General features: G+C 38.8%; 1 pseudogene; it reads left to right on the top strand.

The window, feature by feature from the left end:
• Positions 1-26,845, top strand: LOC144368583 (large ribosomal subunit protein eL19 pseudogene; annotated as a pseudogene).
• Positions 26,846-27,980: the final 1,135 nt, after the last annotated feature.

The following is a 27,980-nucleotide window of genomic DNA, read 5'->3' as shown; positions in this document are numbered from 1 at the left end:
ATGGCCTTAACATTAAAATGGCCTAAGCCTGAGTATTTCCAGTTGAAAATGAACCTGCAGGTCCACCAGGCACAGCCTCCAGAGCCCTCTAGTATGAATCAGGCACAGCCTGATAAAGACAAGTTTCTGTCCACAACCCAGTGGAAACTCAGAGTGAAATCATGGTCATTTGCCTTCACCCTGATCGGAGTCAGAGGTGAGAGGTCAGGGCAGAAATTATCAAACCAGAGGTTGTGACCTGAGAATGTAAGAGGTCACTAAGAAACACAGTAATAGCTGATAGGGACTGGAAAGGTGAGCAGAGCCCCAACATTTAGTAGAAATTATGGAGCAAATGAACAGACATTCAGCCAGCTGCACTCATGGCCACATGCTGGAGAGCCTGATGAGGTCCTGCACTAATATCGAACTCTTATCATTATCTGCCTGATCCTCTGCATTGTCCTCACTGCTCTCAAACTCTACAGCCACATCTGGACCCTGGTGAGAATGGTGATTTCCTCTTAACACTGTCTCCTCAACCAGCTGTCACATCCAGCCCAGTAGAAGCCTCCATCGGTTCCTGACCTGATCCCTGTGATCTGAGTAAGTGAGCATCTGCAGGACCCTTAGACTTGAGACTTTAAACCTGGAACTTGAACTGAGCATAAAGAGGTAATGCCTGTAATGAGTCTGGCATGATTAATTATTTGCTGTGCTCAGAGTTAACTTAGAATTTTTAGTTTTGAATTGATTATATGTATTGCAGTGCCCAACATTAAGGATTATCATTTTCTTGATTAAGAACCTATACAATGAAGTTGTATTGAGTGATTTGAGTTAATAAAGCATTGAGAAAAGCATTAGTGTGTGAATATGATTTATTTCTCCCCTCCACTGCAGATGTCACACCTTTGCCCATCACAACACTAGCCAGCTTTACTTGGTCCCTGCCCACTTCCACAGCATTGTCTTAACTTTGCCAATAATCTTGTGGGCTTTACAACATGCTTACTGTACATTCTCTCTGCTTAAATATACCTGGGTTATTTTTTGATACTAAGAACCATGGTTGCCGGTCACAGTGTCACATGCCTGTAATCGCAGTAGCTGAGGAGGTTGAGATAAGAAGGTCACAGGTTCAAAACAGCCTCAGCAATGGCAAGGCACTAAGCTCATCTGTCCCTAAAATATATTCACAATTGTGCTGAGGATCTGGCTCAGTGGTCCAGTGCTCATGAGTTCAATCCCTGGTGCCCACCACAAAACCAATGATTGCTGATGTTTGAAAATATGTAGGGTTCAAGTGACCTAGAGAGTAAACACATATGTGAAAATTATACTCCCTAGCCAAAGGCCAAGTACAGCCTTCATTTAGTATCCATAGTGAATTCATTCTAGAACACACCTTTTTTTATACCAAACCCTGCACATGTTCAAGGTCCAGGTATAAATAATGCAGTGTTTGCATGTAACCTATGCACATCCTCCCATGTGCTTTAAACCATCTCGAGGTTCCTTATAACATTTAATACAATGGAAACATTATATAGAAGTTTACACTTTGCTGTTTAGAGAATAATGACAAGAAAAAAGACTCTACACATTCAGCACAGATAAACTTATTTTCAACCATGTTCACTCCAAGGTTGATTGAGTCCAAAGATGCAGACCCTACAGCCTCAGAGCCCAGATGAGAGTCACCGTAGCACACGAGTGTGAGCAGAGGCAGAAGCAAACAGAGACATCAGTTACAGAAGATGACCAAAGGACCAGGAAGAGCAGCCTTGAGAATTAGAATCACTGCAGCTCTCACATCTCCTTGGTGTCAGCTCAAAGAGACCTACACCCCTAGGGCCTCCAAGGGCATTTCTGAGAAACAAATAAGACTAGAAAAATGAAACTGGTGAATTTCGTTCCATGCCTAGGTTTCAATAATGAAGGGAATTGTGTATCTATTAATTTTTCATTAAAAAGTCCAATGTTTCATCTTACCTCAAAGCAATAAGGTGCAGAAATCAGAAACTGAACTAAAAAGAAAGGCCTAATTGACCAACATGTTGTATGATTAAACTGTTGATTTCCTATAACTTGTATTTACTGTATTTAAAAGAATGCTAGAACTGTGGCTCAGTGTTTTAGTGTCCTTGGGTTCTACTCCTGGTACCAAAGGAAGAAAAAAGAGGAGAAAAAGAAAAAGTCACGTGGGTACCTTGTTCTTTTGCTGAACAAAATTTTGGGGTGGGAAGTTTTTAAAATGGTGGATTGTAGTGGACACAGTGGCACAACCTCTAATTCCACCAACTCAGGAGCTGAGGCAAGAGGATTGCAAATTCACAGACATCCTGAGCAAGTTAGTGATAACCCCTCTCAAAATAAAAAATAAAATGTACTAGGGATGTGGGTCAGTGTTAAAGTACCCCTGGGTTCAATCCCCAGTTCCTCCACAAAAGGAGTTTGGGATGTGGTTCAATGTATAACAGGGGTTTGCTTGATGCTTTCACTAATTTCCTTGTGGCTTGAATCTTACATATGTTTTTCTTTCCCCCAAGACTTCTCCCTAACTTCCTACTCGTGATCTTCTTGTCCCTGGTGTTGTCCTTCCTGGTTTCTTCTCTCTAATCTAATTTTCTCAGAATCACCACTTTAAAAACAACTTGTTCAGCACGAATCTCTAGGGTATATAAAGAACTCAAAAAGCTAAGCACCAAAAACAAGCAACCGAATCAACAAATGGGCCAAGAACTTGAACAGGCACTTTTAAGAAGAGGATATACAATCAATCAACACACGTATGTAAAGGTGTTCATCATCTGTAGCAATCAGAGAAATGCAATTCAAAAGTACTCTAAGATATCACCTCACTCCAGTCAGAATGGCAGCTATTATGAAGACAAACTACAATAAGTGTTGGTGAGGATGTGGGGATAAAGGCACACTCATATATTGCCGGTAGAACTTCAATTTGGTGCAGCCAATACAGAAAGCATTATGGAGATTCCTTGGAAATTTGGGAATGGAATTAGCATTTAACAAAGCTGTTATTCTCCTCAGACTAAGCCCAAAGGACTTAAAAACATCATCCTACAGGGACACATCCATATCAATGTTAATAGCAACACAATTCCCAATAGGTAAACTGTGGAGCCAACTTGGATGTTCTTCACTGGATGAATGGATAAAAAAATGTGGCATATATACACAATGGAATTTTACTCAGCATTAAAAGAGAATCAAACCATGGCATTTACAGGTAAATGGATGGCATTGTAGAAGATAATGCTAAGTGAAGTTAGAAATTACCTCCCAAAACAAATGCCAAATATTTTCTCAGCTTTAAGGAGGCTGACTCATAGTTGGGTATGGAGGGGGACCATGGGGAGAATAGATGAATTCTAGATAGGGCAGAGGAGTGGGAGGGAAAAGAAGGGAACAGGGGATTAGCAAGGATGGTGGAATGTGATGGACATCATTATACAAATACATGTATGAAGACAAGCATTGGTGTCAACATACTTTATATACAACCAGAGATATAAAAAAATTGTGCTGTATACATGTAATAAGCATTATAATGCATTCTGCTGTGATTAAATTTTTTAAACAAGTAAAAAATAACAACCTATTTTTCTGATAGGCAGAATGACAGCCTTTAATACTTCCCACCCGAAAATTTTATTCAGCAAAAGAACAAGGTACCCAAGTTACTTTTTTTTTCTTCTCTTTTTTTCCCCTTTTGGTACCAGGATTAGAATCCAAGGACACTAAACCACTGAGCCACAGTTCTAGCATTTTTTAAAATTCAGTAAATACAGAACAGTGGGGAATTGCTCTTCCAGGCAGGAGATCCCTCCCACATGGGTGTCAGGTGGAGATCTTATACCACTGTAGCCATGGTAGAGGGTACTTTCTCTTTCAGGTGGGTGACCCCTCCCACCTGGGTGGCTGGGGAGTTCCTTTACTACTGCAGGCAGGGTAGAGGGAACTCTCCCCTCCAGATGGAAGATCCCTTCTATCTGGGTGTCCTGGGGAGCTCCTATAACGAGGCAGACAGGGTAGAGGTGAGTCACAGCTCCAGAAGGGAGACCACTTCCAACTGGGTGTCAGGGGGAGTTCTAATAGTGCTGCAGCCAGGGTAGAGTGGACTCTCCCTTCTAGTTGGGAGACCCCTCCCACCTGGGTGACTGGGTGAGCTCCTATAACTCTGCAGCCAGGGTAAAGGGGACTCACTCCTACAGGCTGGATCCCCACAGCAAGGACAGAGGGAACATGCCCCTGCAGGCAGAAGACGCCTCCCACTTGGGTATACTAGGAGCTCTTATATGACAAAAGGTGAAGTAGAAGGGACTAGCCCTTCCAGGTGGGATACCCCTCCTACCTTTGTGTCAGGGAAGCTTGTATACTTGGAAAGCCAGGGTAGAGGGGACTCTACTGTCCATGCAGAAGACCACTCCCACCTGTGTGTAGGGGGGCACTTGTATACTACCTTAGCCATAGTAGAGAAGACTTGTTCCTCCAGTCGGCAGACGCCTCCCACCTGGGTATCTGGAAGAGCTTGTATACCTCCACAGCCAGGATAGAAGGGACTCATTGCTCCAGGTGGGAGACCCCTCTCACCTGGCTATGGGCGGGGGCCGCCTATACCCCCTCAGCAAGTGTAGCGGGGACTTGATTCTCTAGTTGGGAGACCCCATAACCTGGGTGTCTGTGGGAGCTCCTATACCACCAGGGTCAGGGTAAAGTGGATATGCACCTCCAGTTGGAAGACCTACAGTTGCAACTCCAGTTGGAAGACCGCTCCCACCAGGGGAAAGTCATATATTGCTGCAGCCAGAGTAAAGTGGACTCTCCCCTCGAAGCATGAAACCCTTCCCTTCTGGGTGTCTGAGAGAGCTGGTACACCCACTCAGCCAGGGTAGAGGCACTCAACCCTCCAGGCGGGAGACCCTTCCCTCTTGGGTAACAGGGAAAGCTCCTTAACTTCTGCAGCCAGGGTAGAGTGGTCTGGCCTCTGCAGGCGGAAGACCCCTCCCTCCTCGGTGTCAGAGGGAGCTCATATCCACGGTAGAGGCAACTCGCACCTGAGGCAAGAAACACCTCCCAACTGGGAATGGGTGTAACTCCTATACCCCCTTAGCCCGCGTAGGGTAGAGGGGACTCCCCGCTCCAGGTGGAAGACCCTGCCCACCTGGGTGTCAGGTGGAGCTCATATACCCTAGCAGCCAGGGTAGAGGCGACCAGCACCTACAGGCAAGAGACACCTCGCACCTCCCACCTGGGAATGGGGGTAACTCCTATACCGCCTTAGCCAGGGTTGAGGGGACTAGCCCCTCCAGGCAGAACACCCCTCCCACCTGGGTGTCTGGTGAGCTCATATACCCCAGCAGCCAGGGTAGAGGCAACTCCCTCCTCCAGGAGAGAGACACCTACCACTTGGGGATGGGGGTAATTCCTATACCGCCTTAGCCCGGGTAGAGGGGACTCGCCCCTCCAGTAATAATCTGGGTGATGGGGGAGCTCATCCACAGGGGAGAGGGGACTCGACCTTCCAGGCGGAATATCCATTTCACCTGGTTGTTCAGGGGTGTTCATTTACTCCCACAAGCAGTGTAGTGGGGTCTCAAAACAGGAGGCAGGAGACCCCTTCCATCTGGGTGTAGGGGGACCTATACCACTGCAGCCAGGGTAGGGTGGCCTGGCCTCTCTAGGCCAGAGTCCCTCCCACCTGGGTATCATGGAGAGATTATTTACCCCAGCAATGGTAGAGGGAACTCGCCCCTTCAGGCGAGAGATACCTCCCTCCAGGGTGTCAGTGAAAGCTAGTAAACCATTTCAGCCAGTGTAGAGGGGACTTGCCCCTTCAGGTGGAAGATTTCTCACATCTGGATATGGGGTGGTGGGGCGCTCATATACCTCAGCAGCCATGGTAGAGGTAACTGGCACCTCCAGTCCAGAAACACCTCCCACCTGGGAATGGTAGTAACTTCTATACCACCTTATCCAAGGTATAGGGGACTCGCCCCTCCTGGCAGGAGACCCCATAACCTGGTTGTGGGGGGTGGGAGGAACTTCTATACCCTTAGAACCAGGGTAGAGGGGACTCGACCCTCCAGGCAGAAGATCCCTTCCATATGGTTGTCAGGGGAGTTCATATACTGCCACAGATAGAGTAGAGGAAACTCTATACTCAAGGTGGACGACCTCTCCCACCTGGGTGAAGGGAAACTCTGATACCACTGCAGCCAGTATAGAGAGGACTCACCTCTTCAATCCAGAGACCCTACCAGCTGGCTGTCAGGGGGAGGTCCTTTACAGCCACAGCCAGGGTAGAGGGGACTCATAACTCCAAGAGAGAGACCCATCCAACCTGGGTGTCAGGGAAAGCTAGTAAACCACTGCAGCCAGGGTAGAGGGACTCCCTCCTTAAGGAGGGAGACCCTCCCATCTGGGCATGGGGGATGGAGCTCCTGTTAGACCAGGACGCAAGAAAAGACCACTTACTCCAATTAAAATCAAATTAAAGCAAGCTTATTATTTGGACTGGCTGGGCTGCCTTTCCCTCCCCAAACGGCGGGAACAAGACAGCTCCCCACCTTTCCTACAGCCCAGCTTTATAGCCCAGAAAGTTACACAAAAGGGGGTGTTAAAGATAACAGAACTCTGACAAGCATCACACTAATGGTAGTTTACACATTTTTTTTTTTTTGCCCCAACATCAGAATTTATGAGGACCATTAGAGCCTCCGTCAGGATGGCCAGGGAAGGCCAATATTTATGAGGTGTCACTAAAGTTTCAGAGAGGGCTGCTATCTGGTCAGAGAGCCAGGCATGGGTGAGTTCAAGACATGGGAAGGCATTCCAAGCAGGTTTAGAATTTGCAGTAATTTGTAGTAAAGCCAAAATTATCTTTTTATGGCTTTGTGGCAAGATGGCTCCCAATTTTAATAGAAGATCAGGTTGGGTCTATCATTCCCCCCTTATGTGTCCCTGTCAAATCTTTGATAGGGTAGGGGAAGAGAACTGAGGGAATTTTAATCCCTCAGGCAACAGTCTCCAACTTTTAGAACTCACCTAAAACTGGTCTCCCTGATTTTACCTGAGTTAATTAATTACTTATATTGACAGTCTTTTTTTGGCTCCATTGTTGTAAAAAGAGAGGCGTCGCTCGTTTTGGCTTCTTCTGAGCTGAGAGGGGGTGACAACATGAGGGGGCACAGCGTGAGGTGTGAGTTTCCTTTTAGAAGTCAGTTAAGAGACATGAGTTGCCTTTTAGAAGTCAGTTCAGTTTGAAGTCTGCTTGGGGAAGAACAGGTTGTAACGTCATCTGAGGATGGTGCTTCTATGAGAGAAAAAAAACCATGAGTACTGAATAAATGTTGCAGCAGCTGGAACATGTCACTGGATAGAAGTTCCCTCACCAGGCTTTCACATCCCCAGTTATCAGGACTGTAAGCATAACATTTAACTTTTAGGGTTACAGTTGTCCCTCCCCATAAGATACAGTTTAATAATTTAATGTCATCTGATCTTGCAAAATTCTTTTACTAGTATTAGCTCTGTGTCTAATAGAGAAACCTTTAATCCTGTTACTCAGGGCTGCATAATCATACTAGCAAACACGAAGCCTACCTGTGTAGATTAGGAATATCTGTAGGCCTTAAACTAAAAACTTCTGTCTCTGGCAGCTCCTCTTGATAGTCTCTTTTTATAGTTACCAGGCATTTCTGTCTGAGAATCCTTCTTTGTAGCCTCCAGTCTTACTTATTTTGGGAGGCTACCATAAAGTGTATACCTTAAAATATATTATTATTATTATTTAAAATGCCCAGGAATGGCTGTATTTTGGTTTTAATGTCTTTGCTAAGTGTTTAAGATGAAGCAATCACACTGACTTTTGTTTCTATCTATTGTTAACAGTCAGCTGAGCTTTCATGGGAATCATTCCTGGGGAAACTTGAGAGCAGCTTCTCAGTTCTGCTAGTGCCATTTGCGCTAGGATGGGTCCAGGTCTTGCTTGACCACGTGGCTTCCCTTGGAAGCATCAGAGATGTCTCCCTTCTCTGATGGACTCTCCTCTTTATAGCAAATGCACTGATTGGCTTTCTGTTCTCCAGTGGTCTCATTAGTCTCCCTGATCGGGAGGTTATGTGGCCCAGAGTTGCAAAGCTCTTTAGAGAAGTCCCCTATTCCCTGGATTCAGACTGACTCAGAGGGCAAGAGCCAAATATTGGTTTTTCTGGCCCTTTTAATTTAACTTTAATTTTAAAACTTAATCTTAAACATCCAGCAAATAAATTTAAACAGCCTTATATTAAGAGTACTGGGCTTTAATGTCTATAACTTTATAATTATTTATCTTTTTATTAACTGGGATCTGTATTATCCTATCTGTCTTGTAGCTAATGGCTTATTATCTTAAATTAACCCATGTTGTGTTCTTAAAGCAACACTTTTATAAAACACTATCAGGGAATCTTTAGATCACTTATAAGGAAATTACAAAATATAATTAACAAGAGTAAAAACACTTAGTTCGTGTAATAGCTACCCTGACTATTTGCTGAGTTACACACTATATCCCCTGTTTGAGCTCCTAGTAATCTTGACAGAAAAAAAAAACAACTTTTGAACATAATTTTAAATGAACTAAAATTTGGTCTACTCCTTTTGTAGTCATTCTCACATGTAGTAAAATGGGATACAGAGCCTTCTCTCAGGTAAGGCAGAGCTCTTTATAAATCTTAAGTGTTTTAGTTCTAAAGCTGATCATTTGTTTTTTTAATATCATTTTACAAAGTTTACATAAATTGTTTGAGGTCACATGAACATTAGCTAACACCATATAATATCACATTTAAAACATGAATTAAAGAAAGGCTGACAGTTTTTTAATCTTTTCATAGATTAGGCTCTCATTAAATTAAAAATATATTTAAATTGTTCCCCAATGTAAAAAGTAACATAAAACTGTTTTTTATTGATAACAGGTAAATAAATCCCCAATATATTTTGCCATACAACTTCAGAACAATAGCTTGATATAATGCTCTTTTAAAGTTTCTACCTTACAGACTTGTATACCTGGAAGATATGAGCACATTAATAACATCACAGTTACATTGATGTTTCTACATTAACCAAGTTTAGCTTTTAAAGTAATGGCAGTACAGTGCTCTAAAATAACAGTTTTATTTAACCAGTTGTTTAATTTTTATGTTTGCTTTCTCTAGAAAACAAATAAAACTTAATAAACACAATGTTATTGGTAAACTTATGTTTTAAGAAATTTTTGTCTCTTTAACACATGACTGATTTTTACAATCTTATACAGACCTTAGTACAAACTTATACAGACCTTAGTAAATCAATCAGATATCTAACAAAAGTACTCATGAATGAGTAATCCCATATCAAATTTACTTTACTTATTTTACCAAAATATTAGACAAGTGTATTGAACAGTGCTAGCCATTTTTTTGTTGTTCTTGAAGAAAAATTTCTAGAACCTAGGCATTTTAGACATTGTATAGGCATTAATATTTTATGAGTTTTTTTGAACACCTAGGAAAACTTTTAAGCTTAAATTTAAAGACATTTATTTTTATCTGTTTATCCAATTTAAATTGAACCATTTAAATCACATGAATTAAAGATCTTTGAATCCATTTTTTTAAAATTGTTTTTATGAGCGCTCCTTATATATGTTAATTGTATATCATATATAAGATATATGGACATATGTATATATAGACATACAACACATAACAAAAGTGTGCACACATAACAATAGTAAAGGCCTTATTAGCTTTTCGAAAATCTGCATAATGAGATCTGTCATCATGTGTTGTTTTAAGAGTTATCATGACTAAAACGGGACTTGAAGATATTCTGGTGCCTCCAGACCCCTTGAACACTGGAATAGTTGTGAGGGCACTTTGTTTTCTCAGATGCCTGGGGATAAAGCACTCACCTCTCTTTGAGTTCCTCATCTTTTGACTCTAGGTTGATTTGTGCTGTGAGAGAGCACACAACTGTAGGATGGCATAACAAACAGGACCTGGGTTGTAAGGGTGGCTGGGTCAGGAAGTGGGGACTGCGTTTTTCTCCTTGGCCTCTGAAAGATGCAGAGTCATTTGTGCACCTGTATCCAAAGACTCTACAGCCCCTTCTGGAACACTGTCCAGTTTTACCTTCATAATCTAGAAACCAAGAACACATGCTATTCTAGATAAATGAGTGAACTTCATCAAATCTAACTCAGGGAGCTTGGGACATTTCTCAGTGGTGGAGCACTTGCTAGCATGTGGAAAGGCCTGGGTTCCATCCAAGGCATCAGGGAAATAAGTAAAAAATAAATAAATCTAAAATTGGTGTGACCACTATGGGAAGGTTTAATTGGAATACAATTAATTAATTAATCTTTTAGAAATATTCAAAAAGAAAGAAACAAAACCCACATGAAAACAATGGAAAGCATTCTTTAATTGGTCTGGACAGGTGGGTCAAATTCATGTCCTAAAAAATTCTCTTTCAAAAACAACTGGAAAATCTTGCTTGGTGTTGCTCAGCTGTAGTTCCAGCAGCTCAGGAGGTGAGGCAGAGGATGGTGAGTTCAAAGCCAGCTTAAGTAATTTAGTGAGGTTGTAAGCAAGTTTTTGAGACCCTGTTTCAAAATCCTACCTGGGGATGGGGCTCACTGGTGTGGCACCCTTGAGTTCGCTGTCTTTGTCCCCAAAACAATAACAAGCAAGTAGGAAAAGCTGGTTGCAGTGGCTCATGCCTGGGATCCCAGCTTCTCGAGAAGATTTAGGATTTTATTCTTTCTCCCAATTTTACTAACTGGGGCATGACACACCCTTATTTTTACCAGTCCCTAGAGATTCAAAATTGGGCCATTTATTTGAGATCTATTTTCCTAATGAAGGTATTTTCTGTTGAGGACTTCCCAGTTAGAATTGCTTTTGCTGTATCCGCAGGTTTGAATATCTTGTGTGGCCCTGTTCATTGGTCTGCAGGCATTTTATACTTTCTTTTTTATTTTTATTTATTTTTCTTATTTCTCACATACACGTCAAAGTACTGATTTCTTCAATGATCCATTCGTTTTGGGGGAACACAATGAAGAATTCCCATGCTTTGTAACTTTCCAGGTGTTCTCCCTGCTATGGATTTCATTCTTATTAAATTTATGGAGATTTATTTTGAGAATAAATGGAGAATGTGTCCTGTGCTGTTGAGAAGGATGTTTGCTCTGCAGTGGTTAGGTGGGATGGTCTGTAAATGTCTACTGTGTGCAGAGATGATCTGTCCAGTGCTGAAAAGGGGAGTTGAAGCCTCCACTGTTCTTACTGTGTTGTAGTCGACTTCTTCTTTTACATTCCAGTAATATCTCTTTTGCACATGTGGGTGCTCGGCTGTCAGATACATGTATTTGTACAATTGCTGTCTCATGTTGCTGAATTGACCCCTTTATCATCGTGTTATCACCTTGTCTCTTTTTATTGTGTTAATCTGTAGTCTATTTTATCTGACAGAAGTCTAGCCATTCCTACTCTAGGTTGGTTTTCTTCATGTGGAATATCTTTTCCATCCCTTCACCGTCACTCTGTCTGTGTCCTTATGTGAAGGGATTTTCTTGTAGACAGCAGGTGACTGAGTCCATTAAAAAAAGAAAATCCACTCAGTCACTTTCCATCTTATAATTGGGGAATTTAATCCCTTTAAATTCAAGGTTTTTGATTGAAAGATACAGAATTATTTCTGACTGGTCTTATTTGTTTTTAGTTTTGCTTTCTGAGTTCTTTCAACATTTTTCTTTATTTTCTTCTCTTACTCTCTACTCTGTTTCTGTGGGTTGGTGTTTTCTTCTGGGATAAGTTTGGATTTCCTTCTTTGTCGTTTGTGAACATGCTGTCATTTTTGTTTTGTTCGTTGGGCTTCCTCTGGGATTTAGAAAATTTTTACAGTTCCCAAAGAGCATTTTAAGGTGAACAGAACAGAACCTCTCCCTGCTCTGATACAACTACTCTGGATTCCATCTTTTTCCTTGTAACTTCTGCTTTGGTTGCCTTAGTTTTCTTCTCCTGGTTTCCTGCATTCCTTAACCTCTTATTGTGGCCATGCTTAACACTCACCATTTTGTTTTTAACTTTCCTATTAGTTATTTGAATGTTTAAATATTCCTGTTAAGTATGCCAGGAACACTGCTGTATGCATGTAATCTCTCAGGAACCTGAGGCAGGAGCATTGCAAATTGAAAGCTGTCCTCTGCAACTTAGCAAGTCCCTAAACAACTTAGTGAGACCTTGTCTCAAAATCAAATATAGAAGGGGCTGACTTCCCGTTACACCCAACCCTTTCAAGAGCCTTAACTCTCACTTGTGTCCTGAACTGGAAGATATGCTGTGTTCCCTTTCTGTAGAAAGCTGGCTGTGAGATACACCAAGAAACCAGACAGCACAGAAAAATTTTTGAAATGCAAGGGCAGGTCATTTCTGAGATCTTAAGAGTGCTGCTTCCACACTGGAAAGAGAGAGTGAGTGTGTGTTTTTATTTTTCTATTTGGGATACACTAAGGCTTTTCCATAGAATATGATTCACCAAATAAAGCAATGGGTGGGCTGTCCCAGCCCGACAGGTACACCCCAAACCCAGAGCTACAGAGCAGTCTCTACATCTCCATCATGTTCCCCTTCTCTGAACTCTCAAGATCTCTTGTGAGGGAGGCCAGCAGGACTCTTCAGGGGTAGTAGAATAAGTTAGGGATGATGCATACATACATATATAGAGAGGTAATATGTGTTAGTTTTTGTTTGTAGCTGAGGTCTAGTTTAGTTGGCCTCTGTATGAAAGCCCTTCCTGTGTCAAGGAATTCCCCACCCAACATGGGAGTCTCCAAGTAAGTCAGGGTCCACCATCAGTAGATAGGAATGAAAATGTCAAATGGATTTTTCTGCATCCTGATGTGGTTTGGGGTTAATGCCTAAGGTGTGACCTGTGCCCCCAATGTGCTATGTCACCTGGCTGAATTTCCTAATCAGGATTTTTGTGGGACTCCAAGCTGTGATCCGGGCTAGATGTAAGGATGGCCTTAACGTAAAAATGGCCTAAGCCAAATTATTTCCAGTTGAAAATAAACCTGTAGGTCCACCATGCACAGCCTCCAGAGCCCTGTAGTATAAATCAGGCACAGCCTGATAAAGACAAGTCTCTGTTCACAACCAAGTGGAAATTCAGAGTAAAGTCATGGTCATTTGCCTTCATGCTGATGGAAGTCAGAGGTGAAAGGTTAGTGCAGAAATTGTCAAACCAGAGTTCATGACCCAAGAATGAAATACATCACTAAGAAACACAGTAATAGCTTATAGGGACTAAAATGGTGAGCAGAGCCCCAAAATTTAGTAGAAATTATGGAGAAAGTGAACAGACATTCAGCCAGCTGTACTCATGGATACATGCTGGAGAGCCTGATGAGGTCCTGCACTAATATCCCAACTCTTGTCATTATCTGCCTGATCCTCTGCATCATCCTCACGGCTCTCAAACTCTACAGCCACATTTCGACCCTGGTGAGAATGGTGACTTCCTCTTAGGACTGTCCCCTCAACCAGCTTTTACATCAAGCCCAGGAGAAGCCTCCATTGTTTCCTGACCTAATCACTGTGAGTGAGTGAGCATCCAGTGGATACTTAGAATTGAGACTCTAAACCTGGCACTTGAGCTGAGCATGCAGAGGGAATGTCTGTAATGAGTCTGGCATGATTAAGTGTTTTCTGGGTTCAGAGTTAACTTAGAACTTTTAGTTTTGAATCAATTATGTGTATTGCAGTGCCCAGCATTAAGGATTATAATTTTTTTTGATAAAGAACATATGCAGTGAAATTGTATTGAGTGATTTATGTGAATATAGCATTGAAAAAAGCACTAGTGTGTGATATGACTTATTTCTCCCCTCCACTGACGATGCAACATCTTTGCCCATCACAACAATAGCCAGCTTCCTTTGGTACCTGCCCACCTCCACAGCATTGTCCTAAATTTGCCAATAATTTTGTGGGCTTTACAACATGATTACTGTACATTATCTCTTCTTAAATATACCTGGGATAGTTTTAGATACTAAGAGCCATGGTTGCCAGTCACAGTGGAACATCCCTGTAATCCCAGTGGCTTAGGAGGCTGAAATAGGAGGATCACGGGTTCAAACCCAGCCTCATCAGTGGCAAGGCACTAAGATCATCAGGGAGATCCTGTCTCTACAATATATTCACAATTGTGCAGGGTATGTGGCTCAGTGGTTGAGTGTCCCTGAGTTCAATCTCTGGTACCCACCACAAAACCAATGATTGTTGATGTGTGAAAATATGTAGGGTTCAATTGACCTGGAGAGTATAATTATATGTGAAAATTATACTCCCTCGCCCAAAGCCACATACAGGCTCCACTCAGATTCCACAGTGATTTGATTCCAGGACCCCACCTCCTTTGTACACCAAACTCTTCACATGTTCAAGGTCCAGGTATAAATGATGCAGTGTTTGTATATAACATATGCACATCCTACAGTGTTCTTTAATCTATCTCGAGGTTCCTTACAACACAGCATACAATGTGAACATTATATAGCAGTTTACACTGTGCTGTTTAGAGAATAATGACAAGAAAAAAGACTGCACACATTCATTACAGATGAACTTATTTTCAACCATGTTCAATCCAAGGTTGATTTGAGTTCAAAGATGCAGAGTCTACAGCCTCAGAGCCCATATGATAGATGCAATAGCACAGAAGTGTGAGCAGAGGTAGAAACAAACAGAGACACCCATTAGAGAAGATGATCAAAGAACCAGAAAGAGCAGCCTTGAAAATTAGAAGCACTGCAACTCTGAAATCTGCTTGGTGGTGGCACAAAGAGACCTACACACCTAGGGCCACCAAGGGAATTTCTTAGAGACAAATAAGACTAGCAAAATGCAACTAGTAAATTTGATTCTGTGCCTACATTTAAATAATGTAGGGAATTGTGTCTATTAATTTTCAATGAAACAGTCCAATGTTTCATCTTATCTCAAAGCAATAAGCTTCAGCAATCAGGAACTGAACTAATTGGAAAAGCCTATTTGCCCTACATGTTGCATAATTGAACTATTCATTTCCTATAACTTGTATTTACTGAATTTTAAAAAATGCTAGAACTGTGGCTCAGGGGTTTAGGGTCCTTGTGTTCTACTTCTGGTACCAATAGGGGGAAAAATAAGAGAAAAATAAAAAGTGACTTAGGTACCTTGTTTTTTTGTTGAATATAATTTTGGGGTGGGGGTTTTAAAAAATGTAGATTGTAGTGGACACAGTTGAAAAACCTTTAATTCCACCAACTTAGGAGCTGAGGCAAGAGGATTGCAAGTTCATGGACATCCTGAGCAAGTATGTGATAACCCCACTCAAAATAAAAAATAAACTGTACTAGGGATGTGGCTCAGTGTTAAAGTACCCCCGGGTTCAAACCCCAGTTCCTCCAAAAAAAGGGGGAGTTTGGGATGTGCTTCAGTGTGTAACAGGGGTTTTCTTGATGCTTTCACTAAATCTCTTGTGGCTTTGAATCTTACATATATTTTTTGTTTCCTTCAAGTCTGCTCCTTAACTTTCTCCTCCCTGATCTTCTTGTCTCTGATATTCTCCTTCCTTGTTTCTTCACTCTAATCTAATTTTCTCAGAAACACCTCTGTAGAAACAATCTGTTCATCACTAATCTCTAGGGTATATAAAGAACTCAAAAAGCTATGCACCAAAAAAATCACATAATCCAATCAACAAATAGTCCAAGGACCTGAACAGACACTTCTCAGAAAAGTATATAGAATCAACAACAAACATATGAGAAGATGTTCATCATCTCTAGCAATCAGAGAAATGAAAATAAAACTAATCTAAGATATCATCTCACTCCAGTCAAAATGGCAACTATTATGAAGACAAACAACAATAAGTGTTGGTGAGTTGTGGGGAGAAAGGCACACTTACATATTGCTGGTGGGACTGCAAATTGGTGCAGCCAATACAGAAAGCAGAATAGAGATTTTTGGAAATCTGGGAATGGAATTTCCATTTGACAAAGCTATTAATCTCCTCAGACTATACCTAAAAGACTTAAAAACAGCATCCTACAGGGACACAGCCACATCAATGTATATAGCAGCACAATTCACAATAGCTAAACTGTGGAGCCAACCTAGATGCCCTTCAGTGGAAAAATGTATTTAAAAATGTGGCATATATACACAATGGAATTTTACTCAGCATTAAAAAAGAATAAAATCATAGCATTTACAGGTAAATGGATGGCATTGTAGAAGATAATGCTAAGTGAAGTTAGAAATTCCCTCCCAAAACAAATGCCAAATATTTTCTCAGCTTTAAGGAGGCTGACTCATAGTGCGGTAGGAAGGGGGACCATGGGAAAAATAGATGAGTTCTAGACATGGCAGAGGAGTCACAGGTAAAATAATGAGGCAGGGGATTAGCAAGTATGGTGGAATGTGATGGATACCATTATACAATTACATGTAAGAAGACAAGAATTGGTGTCAACATACTTTATATACAACCAGAGATATAAATAATTGTGCATCAAGAAAACCCCTGTTACATTCTGCTGTCATTTTTTTTAAATCAAGTTAAAAAAAATAACAACCTATTCCTGATAGGCAGAATGACAGCCTTTGGGACAGAAGAGCTTCTGTTTTTTTTTTCTCTCAAAATAGCAAACATTCCCTTTCATTTTTCTCAAAACTGTGTCCTCATTGTTATGTTAGCATCAGGGATACGAACAGAGCATTTGGCAACAAGTGATTTTGTGGTATATGCCAACTGAGCTCAAAACAGAACCATTAGAAGGTCTACACTCAGACAATCTTCCCTAGTGACCTACAGCCATGAAGTTGTATCCCATGACTGCAAACCCAGCAATGCCGGAACTGAGGCAGGAGAAGCACAAGTGGGGGGCCAGCCTCAGCAAGTAGCAAGATCTGTCTCAAAATAAAAATAAATGGAGGTGGAGATGTAGCTCAGTGGTAGAGCACTACTGGGTTCAGTCCCCAGTACCAAAAAAGAAACATAAAATTGTGGCACATAGTTTGTGATGCAAAGAGAATATCACATTTCTTTCTCTTCAAATGACCAGAGGTCTAGACTTAGGGTCTCTACATGTAGTTTCCCTTCATTCTAATAGTTTTAATTTCTGCTTTGGTTCAGATCATATGAAACTTCATTCCTTCTTCTTTGTTTTTTTCTGTTGTATTTTTTTTTTGTTGTTGTTGTTGTTTTTTTTTTTTTTTGTTTTGGTTTTGGTTTTGGGGATTGAATCCAGGTGCACTACACCGGAGAGCTACATCTCCTTTTCATTTATATATTTTCAGTTTGAGACAGGGTCTCACTAAGTGGCTCAGGGTCTCATTAAATTGCTGAAACAATTTAATCCTTGCTTAAGCAATTTGATCCTCCTGCCTCAGCCCCAAGTCATTGGAATTACAGACATATGCCACCACACTGTGCTAAATTTCTTTATTTCCCCTTAACAAATATGTGTGGGTGTGTTTTAGTGGGTGTTGAAGCCTAGGGATGCTCTGTTACAGCTACATCCCAGGCTTTTTCATTTTGTATTTTCAGACAGTGTCTTGTTAAATTGCCAAGGCATTGCTTGAACTCATAATCCGCCTGCCTCAGCCTCCCAGGGAGCTTGCATTACAGATGCTGTTCACCAAACCTGGAATGACACACATTTTTCAAAGGCTGGACTCTATTCTGATTTATTTTTTTCCTGGGACTCCACTCCAAATGACACGCTGTCACGTGTACAAAATACACATGACAATCGAGCCTCATCTCAGAGTTAGCATTTTCCATCTCTTAACTTGCAAATGTTCTCAAATACTATATGTGGCTTTTAGCATTGCTTACATTTAAATGGAGCCTGTTGGTACCTGTCTATAATGTAGCTATTCAAAAGGCTGCAACAGGTTGATCATGAGTTTGAGACTAATATGGAGAACAAAGTGAGATCCTGTCTCAGCATAAGACAAGGCTGGGTACCAGATGTGGGGGTCATGATTGTAATCCCAGTGGTTTAGGAGGCTGAGGCAGAAGGATCACAAGTTCAAAGCCCGCCTCAGCAACTTAACAAGGCCATTATCAGCTTAGTGAGACCTTGCCTCCATAAAAACTGAAAAGAGCTGGGGATGTGGCACAGTGGTTAAGTACTCTTAGTTAAAACACCAGTACCAAAAAAAAAAAAAAAAAAGATGAAGAATGGAGAGGAGAAATAGGGGTAGAAGTAGCATAAAAAGGAGGAGGAGAAGAGAAAGAAAACAAAAAGTACTAAGGACAGATGGACAACCCTGACATAAGGCAGAGTCCATGTAAAAGCTGCCCATTTCCTCTACTGGGCACAATGGAATCTGGCTCTAAAACCCAGCAGTAGAATGTTAATTGATAGGAAAGGGGACACACTGGGACATGCCTGCCCCCTACTGGCTCATTTATCACTGATTATTAGGTGGCTCTTGCTTCAGATTACACTTTCCTCTGATCAGCGCTGACTGTGGAGAGAACAGGCATGAAAATTAATTCAACACCAACCTCCCCCACCCCCAAAAGTTATTTTCTGTTTGTTTGTTTTTGTTATTGGATGGTCTAGGGGCTGGTGGTGCACCTGGGTAGAGGCATCTTGGAGGGCCCTGGGGAGATGAAACTAGAAAACTGCACCCTGGTTTTTGGTGAATCTAGCTTTCCTACTGAGTGTTGTTTCTTTTTAACATCCTTTCAACTACTAGAAAATAAAGGCACCAAACACTTTCTATATGGAAAGTCATGATGCCTGAATTGAAGTAAACTAATAAGAAGAAAGAAATTATCAGAGGCTGGAGTGGAGCAGCCACAGTTAAATCATAAATAAGGTTTTTGGAAGGAAATATGGAGAAGTTCCTTAACCTCAAACACCCTCTGAAGTCTATTTTAAAATGCATTAATTACTTTTGAATTTATCCACCATTCCCTTTAATAAAGATTATATTGTTCCTCATTAAAATGTAACTGGCTATGTCATTAACAATATCATGAACAAATTCCTGATGAAGATAAATGGTGGGTGTAATGGATAGCAATGGTGTTTGGAAGAGAAAAGCAAATAGAGACAGAGATATGGAAAGGAGAGGAAATTATGAAGGGAGAAGAAAGAAAAGAGAATAAAGTAGACCAAATGAGACAGGAGATGATACAGGGAAAAGTGGATTCAGGGAAAGAGAAAATAATATGGAGATAGAGATAAGGAAGATAGACACAGGTGATAAGGAAAGAGAGACACCATTCACTGATAGAAAAAGGATTGGACCCAGAGATGATGTACCACTGAGCTATCCTCAGATATTTTGGTTTTCTCTTTTGAGACATGGTCTCACTACGTTTATCAGGGCCGCACTGAGTTGCTGAGTCTGGCCTATAACTTAGGCTCCTCCCCACTCATTTGGGATTACAGGTGAGCAGCACAATTTTCATCTCTCGTTTAAATTAAAAGTATTATTTTATTAATCTCCCTTGTCTTGTGTTGTGTTTAAAGTAATTTTATACCATGCAAATCCATTTTGAGTATGAAAACTGCATTACTAAAATGATACTTTTCTGCAAGACCAAAATGTTTGGTTTATAATAAAAGTATAAAGTGCCTCTCCAAAAGAAAAACCATCACTGTATCTATTGTGTATGTCCAACATCTTAGGTTGTTCAACAAGTCTTAAAAAACACTTCTGGAAAAAGAAGTTTCCCATAATAGAAAATAATTTTCCATAATGGAGAAGAAATTACTTGTGTTTTTACTATTTTATTTTATTATTGTCTCTAGTATTTTTTTTATCAAAAGGAAATTCACATTCTCTATATGTTGCTTTTAAATCAGCCTTAAAATAAATTCTGTTCAGCCTGAAATTAAATATTCCTAAAATCATACTCAGGTGTTGTCTTCAAAATATCTGGTTCCAGAATGAATGATCTTTTAATCTGCAGTGGTGACATCAACCATATTGTTAATTTTGTAGTATAGGTAACCTACTTTTCACAGCAGAACATAGGTCTGCTATGAAAACCTTTGATAAGTTCTGAAGACCTGTGGTTTTTTGTTTGTTTGTTTGTTTTTTGGGGAGCAGGGCAGTAGGGAGGGAGGATTGTGATAGCTAAGGGGGCTCTACTGACATCTAGTGGGTAGAGGCCAAGGATGCAATGAAACAGCCTACATGTACAGGAGAGCCCCCATCCTCAACAAGAAATTATCAGCCCCAAATGGTTACCAGTGCCAAAAGGTTCTAGATCCAACTACCTCTTTGTAAGCTTTAGGACAGAAAAAAATTAAATTATGCCACAAGTTACACCCAACAAAATGTGGACTGTGGGCAATTCTATTGGACAAACAACACAATTTCTTCAACAAATTAAGTGGCAAGAAAACAGGTGAAACAACAAATCTCTAAAAAAAATTTTTTTAAAGATATATCAAGTAGAATAATTAATTAGTTAATTAATAATTATTTCATATATTTAAATTTATATTTATATATTTAAATTTATATTTATTAATTTATATATTATTAAATATATTTAAATATATATATTTAGTTGTACATGGACACAATACCTTTATTATCTTTTTAATTTGGTGCTGAGGATCGAACCCAGTTTTTCACAAGTGCAAAGTAAGCACTCTAGAGGAGAGCCCCACCCCCTGCCCCTAAATGTGTTACTTCTATTTAGCTTTTTTTTTTTTTTTTACTTTTATTTGGCTCCTAAAATCAACAGATTATTTATTTCTATTCTTTAAAAGTTGAGAGTCATTTCATTATAAATGAGCTAGAAATTTACAACATGACTTCAAAAGAGGCATGGGTTAGCAATTCTTCTACACTTTCTTGGTAAATAAGGAGTTTTAAGCTTCTAGTGTAAAATTCACAATCTAATGTTTGTTTATGTGAATGCTAAAATATTTGTGGGTTGTGACAGGAGTGATTTAGGTTGGTGATGTATAAATATTGTTTTCTAGTGTGAAGGAAGTTCTCATGGTGGTATGTGAATTGCCCTCATGTTGTGATTAATGTGTGGAGGGAATATAAGGCCATAATTAGTATATTGAGTCCTCTTAGGATAATGGTAAACTAAGTCAGGAAAATAATGCTATAACTACAAATAATTCTCCAGCTGAGCTTACACTTGGTGGTGAAGATAGGTTAGTTAGACTTACCAGTACTTATCATGTTGCTATTAAAAGAGTTAATATCTATATTCCACAAACTAATAGTAGTTTCACTATGGATTCATAGTCTGAGTTTGTGAGGCAAAATAGCATTGATGATGTGAAGCTGTGGGATGATTACAACTCCAGTAAAACTTTGTGGTTTTGGATAAATGTGGCCACAATTACTAGTGCTATATGATGTGGATAAATTTGTGATGAGCAATGTTTAAGGCTATTTCAAATAAATAGAGTTTGTTATTTGTAGCAATTGGTGATTCTCCATAGAAATTATATTAGAAATGGTTAGGGTATACATTGTATTAGTGGATTTGAAAATATAGTAGTGCTTATTATACTATAGCTTCCTAGTCTTGGTAACACAGCTGCAAGTTCTGTAGATCCAGCAACTGTGGCTTCTATGTGTGATTTTGTAACTAGAAGCAGGGGCTGTAAAGGGATATTTTTTCTGTGAATCCTATTATGTTTGCCATTCATAGAAGGCCATTACAAAAGGAGCTTGGTAATTTGGTAGTAGGTAATTAAGAAAAATTGAATGAACCTGTAGAATTTTGAACATGGAATAATGCTATCAGTACAGGTGAAGAGCCAATCATCATATAGAACTGAAAATAAAGTCTTGCACTTAATTATTCAGCTTGGTTTCCTCACTAGGTGATAATAATTAGAGTTGGAATTAGAGTCGCCTCAAAAAGAATATAGACTTGAACTAGTTTTCTGACAATACATGCCATGACTAAGTATATTTGTAGAAAATCAATATGTAGATATGTAGGTTTTTTCTATATCTGATGTTTTGGAAAGATGGTACTTAATGTAATTGCTTGGAGAAAGATTTGGGTTATTAATTTTAAAAGTGGTGCTCATAGTGAATTGGAAAAAAAATTAATGAAAAATTTAGGCTATTTTTGCCAAATTGGTTTAAGAGAAATAAGTTGATGAAACTAATTGGTAGGCTATGTAGTGATTCAGCTTATAGAATTTTTAGAGTATCATCTTACTAATGCAAATATAATTATGGATATGATAATTTTCAGCATTGGAGGAAGCTTAAGTTTTACATGTGGTCTAAGCTGTATGTGTTATACACTGTTCAGTAATGCTAGGCCAATAGTAGCTACTCAGAATGCAAGTGTTGATGAAATGATTGGTACAAAGGTGGCTAAATATAAGGGATAATTAAAATTATTTGAGTCCCACTAGGTATAGTGGCTCATTCTTATAATCCTAGCAACTAGTGAAGCTGAGACTTGAGGAGAAGAAATGTAAGCCCAGTCTCAGCAATTTATCAAGTACTAAGTAATTTAGTAAGCCTCTGTCTCAAAATAAAAAAAAAATTATAAGGTCTTGGGGGTCTTGTGGTAGAGCACCCCTGGGTCTCATTCCCAGTACTCAAAATAAATAAATGTATAAATAAAATTATGAGAGTTCCTAGAATAAACAATGATAATATTATGCCTTTTAACATAGTTTGAACTTTTAGGAAGTTGCATATAATCCAATGCATTTTATTCAAGTAGTGCTAATAACACTATGATGAGAAAAATAGGGATAATAAGTAGATTAACTGTAACCTGCTGTTAGGAATAGAAGTTGAACATTGGATTATAAGATGTTAGGCCATTAAGGGGATCAGCATTTTAACAAGTCCTTTTAGGAGTCAGGGCATATAGTTATGTATTAGATTGTAGATTATATCACCCATTAAATCCAGTGTGCTTTTACAAGCAGGCCTTATGTCTCTTGGTCTGTTGTACTGGGAGAAATATTGGATTCATATAAACCAACATGGATTTCTCAGATTTAAACTCAGATTATGTAGGACTTTACTCATTGAACAAATGGATCATTAATGATGGTTACACCATCCAACATCCAGGTCGTAAATTCTATTGCCAATATGGACTCTAGAGTAAGATTGCACTATTGACCCTAGAAAAAGTCATTTTTTCAATCAAATGTTTGGGTCAATTATTTATTTTGCTACTTCAATTGGTATGATCTAAGTTTTAATCATCAGAGCTTGTATTCTGCTCTAAGGTCACCCTAACTGAAAATTTTCATTAGGTTAAGCATTATTTCTTATAATTAGGTTAAGATTTGTTTAAGTTGATTTAAATTAAATACCATGAGGCTCTTCTCATCTTATTTTAATATCCTTATCTTTTCATGTAGAGGTCAATTTCACAATTAAGGTGAATTAAGGGGTCAATTAAGACAATTAACCTGGTATGGTCATTCATACAAGTCCATATTTAAAGAACAAATGACTGTGCAACCTTTGCACAATCAGGATACTGTAGTTGTTAACAATATGTCACTGAGAAGGCATGACTGATGCAAAGTATGCTATAGGTGATGATTTTGGTAAACAGGAGAGATTTGTGTTTGCCAGATCATTTTACTCTTTAGAATCTTTTCTTAGGTAAATGCCTGTGTTAGGTTAGTGATTATTTGAGTAAACAGTCAATAGATTAATCTTTTTTTATTGAGACATTAGTCATTCTTGTGTAGTTTTATGACAGGACAATTTATTTCTTGCTACTTATATTAACATGCTTTCTTCTATTTATACATAGATTAATCTAGAAACATGTTAGACGTTTATGGAATTAATGTGAAAATATTAGAATTTGTTGCACTTGAATGCTTTCTTAATTGGTTGACTGTTCTTAAGCCAACTATAAAAATTTAATAACTTACTCTATGAAGGACTGTTTTCAGTTTTTAAAAAGCTGTTCCTCTTTGGAATAACATTTAAATTGACATCATTAAAAGAATTTTTGTTGGGCCTTGTGGCACTCGCCTGTGATCCCAGAAACTTGGGAGACTGAAATAGAGTAATGCCCAAACTGGGCAACATAGGAATACCCTGTCTCAAAAAAAAAAAAAAAAAAAAAAAAACGATTGAAATTCCTTTAGGTCAATTTAAAGTGGAACTTCAATTCTATTCTGGATATCTAGATATCAACATACAGGACAAGTTTGTCACCTCTATTCAGGGGTCTCACTGCATTGCTTCAAAGATGTGTTTGTTCTGACAATTGTCTACAAATTTCTTGTTCAGTGTTCATTGTTCATGCCTGTAAATTCGTTCTGGTTAATTTATTATGCAACGTGCATAAGAGATTAGCTTTGATTTTTTTAACTTTAAACTATTCTTTCATCTTTTCCTCAATAATATTTTTTTCTCTGGTTTCTCAAGAAATTTGTATGTCCTATGATTTAAGTTGTGAGCAAAGGTCTTCCTCAAAGATTCTTCTAATACTACATGATGATAGAAATTACCATCAAATTGTATTTGAAATTTGCTGATATTTGCTAATACTGTACAAGTTGTGTTCAATATATGACTAGTGTTAAACCAACTTTAGGATTTTTTTTTAATTGCCTAATGTTGGTTTGAGGCAGAGAAATTTAAAATCAAGTCTAATCTATTAGTGCACAATAGAATGTGCAGACTTGGGTTCCAACTGATTGTCCCCCTAGACATAGCTTCATCCCAACATGCACAGGAACTTATGACAGAAAACAACTTTGCCATTAAAAGAAGAATTAACATCTTTCTTTTAGAGAGAACCCCAGGCTGCTAGGAAATCTTGAGCTGAGAATCGTAATGAGGCTAAAATATTGAAGAGCAGAAGTACCTCAGGTAAGCCATGAACATTCTCTTATGTTGAAGTCTCAATTGTGGACTGAAGGAACTTAACTGGGAGGTACTGTCTCCTCATGGCTGGCTCATCTGCCAAAAAGAGGGGCTTTTCTAAATAATTCACAACTGTGAAAATGAAGTTATGAAATGCTTATTTTCATAAGTGTTAAAATTCAGAAATAAAATACAGTATTATACTATTTAGAGATACTATTTTTTCTATTAGTAGGTATTTAATTGAGATAGTTATATTTGTCTATTATCTATTTCTGATGTTGAATCATCAAATACAATTTGTATAGCAGGAATTGAAGACTGAAAGCTGGATATGCACAGAGGGTTATCTTGGTTTTGAAGCATGGAGATTAGAAATCCACTATTTAAGCAGATCTTTCAGGGGCCTCCTATACTCACTAAACTTTGAGAACCATTGGGTTTGACATCTGATCTCAAAGACTTGATTTGTTAAGGGCCACAAGTATCTTGTCCAATATTTCTTACTAAAATAATATTTTTCAGGTGGTGGACATCTGTAAATCCCAGCTACTCAGGAGGCTTTGGATGGAGAATCAAATTAAGGGCAGCCTGGGCAACTTAGGTAGACCCCAATATTAAAAAAAAAAAAAGTCAGGCATGGTGGAACCAGTAGTCTCAGCATCTTGGGAGCCTGAGGAAGATTGTTTGACTTTACAAGTTCAAGACTAGCCTGGGCAATATGAAGAGACCCTGACTCAACCAGAACAATCCCCAAAACATTTTTAGTATAAAACAAAAAAAAAACAAACAAACAAACAAAAACAAGTGGCAGGCCAGAGTTGGCCTGTGTGATTTGTATCACATTCATTTAAATACATATAGTACACACATATATATATATGAAGAGAGACAGAGAGTCATGCATTGAATTCAGGATGTTTTCCTCAAATGTGAAAGATGAAAAATTAGCATAATTCACTGAACTCTTCAGAAATAAGCTAACAGGCTTAAGTAAATATGATCTGTGTACTATGTAACCATTTGTGCACTGTTAACAAATGAGACAATTGTGTGAATATATGTGTACACTATATATATATAGTGTACACATATATTATTATTTATATATATATATATATATATATATAAACATGTTACAAGTATTTAATGTTGAAATCATAGATATATTATGAAAAACTTCAAACTATATTGGGCTCTTTTCTTTCATGGCTACAGGTGCAGCCAGGAGGTTGCTCAGGCTTCTAAAGAGGTGCCTCCAGTGACCTCTGCTGTGGCAAAAAGAAGGTTTCATTGGATTCAAATGAGACCAAAAAATTTCCAATGAAAACTCTTAACAGCAGATCTGGAAGCTGATCAAAGATGGCTGATCATCCACAAAATCAGTGACTGTCCATTCTGGGGTTCAATGCCAGAAAAGTACCTTGACTCCCCAGAGGCACAGGCATGTGTGAATAGGTAAGCAGAAGAGTACAGCTAATGCTCCAATGCAGGAAATGGTCACATGGGTGCAGAGGATGTGGATTCTGTGTAGGCTGCTCAGAGATACCATGAATCTAAAATTGACTACCACATGTATCACAGCCTCTATCTGAAGGTAAAGGGCAATGTGTTCAAAAACAAGTGGATCCTCCTGGAACATATTCCCAAACTGAAATCAGATAAGGCCAACAAGAATAACCCACTTGAATCAAACTGTGAAAGATGATGTATTAAGAACTGTGTAGTGTTTTGAACGACCAACAATAAAAAAAAAAGAAGCTTCTGGCTGACCAGGCTGAGACCAAGGAGGAACACAAGCTCAATGAGGAGCATTCCCGTTCAAGGAAGGGGACATCAAGACTTTGTCTAAGGAGGAAGAGACCATGAAATTAGGCTCCCATCTTGTGTCTGTACCTAGTGGCCTTGATGATTACATAGATACTCCTTGAAACAAAAACAAGCTTTGTCTGTGAAAAAATTGTATTGTACCACAATTTTAGAAATTAACAGTTTTATAAATCATCCTTTTTACAATAAAAGAAATACAGTTAGTCTGCTCTTTGAATTGTGAGGCTTAAAGAAGCCATGTTACTTGTTTTAAAACCAGTAATATTTTATCACTTCAAATGTTTCTGCTCTGTTGCACATACTTTAATTTTTTTTAATCTAAAAAATTGTTCTAAACTTCTTTCACCATTATATACAATGTTCTTATGGTCAGCATTGAATTTTATTGGAAATGTATAATTTTCTTGTTGAAGCCCATGTCCTGAAAGACTTTGGACATATTTAAAAAGCTAAATACTGAAATGTAATGAAACAATATCATTCAGAAAGAACTTTAAGTGCATCCCTATAATTGTCAATGGTAAAAACTGGCAATACCAAAAATCTTAGTACAAGTTATGTAAATGTAGTTGGCAACCTTTGGCTGATAATATTAGAAAATGAAGTTGTCAATTGTCATTTGGAAAATAATTTTTAAATAGGACAGCTGTTTAAAAAAAACTCAAGCTCTTTTTTACACTCATATAGTTTATGTGGTAATAATTTTATTTTAATCATTGTAGTTAGAAATACTATTACTATACTTAGGCACTTAGCTCCAGTCTAAAAAATGAAGTCATTTCTAAATAATTCTATCAGTTTGACAACTGTATTTTGTTGAAGATGAAATACAAGAGGCTGCTTTTTCATTATGGCAATAAAAAATAAATGGAACTTTAAATCATCACACTGTCTTTGTAGGTTCCAAAACACGAAATGTAGTGGTGTGCATAATGAGCTCAGGAGGCTTAGAGAACAACATGGCCTGTTTGGGCTGCAATATTTTCTGCACTCAGTTCAAGAATTTGAAGCTGAGCAAGAGCTAGACATCTACTTAATTGTTTTTTTTTCAAGAGCACCTTGGTTCAATGACAAGAACTTAATTTTTCCTGAAAAAGGAAAAAGTGCCTTCCTTTCTTTCTTACTTTTTTTTTGTACTGGGAACTAAACCCAGGGGTGCTTTACCACAGAGCTCCATCCCAAGACCTTTTTTAAATTGCTCATGCTGTTTTTGAACTTGAGATTTCTCTACTTCAC

The sequence above is a fragment of the Ictidomys tridecemlineatus genome, chromosome 11 (genome assembly GCF_052094955.1).
Source record: "Ictidomys tridecemlineatus isolate mIctTri1 chromosome 11, mIctTri1.hap1, whole genome shotgun sequence".
NCBI lineage: Eukaryota > Metazoa > Chordata > Mammalia > Rodentia > Sciuridae > Ictidomys > Ictidomys tridecemlineatus.
This window is presented reverse-complemented; position numbering and strand designations above follow the sequence as displayed.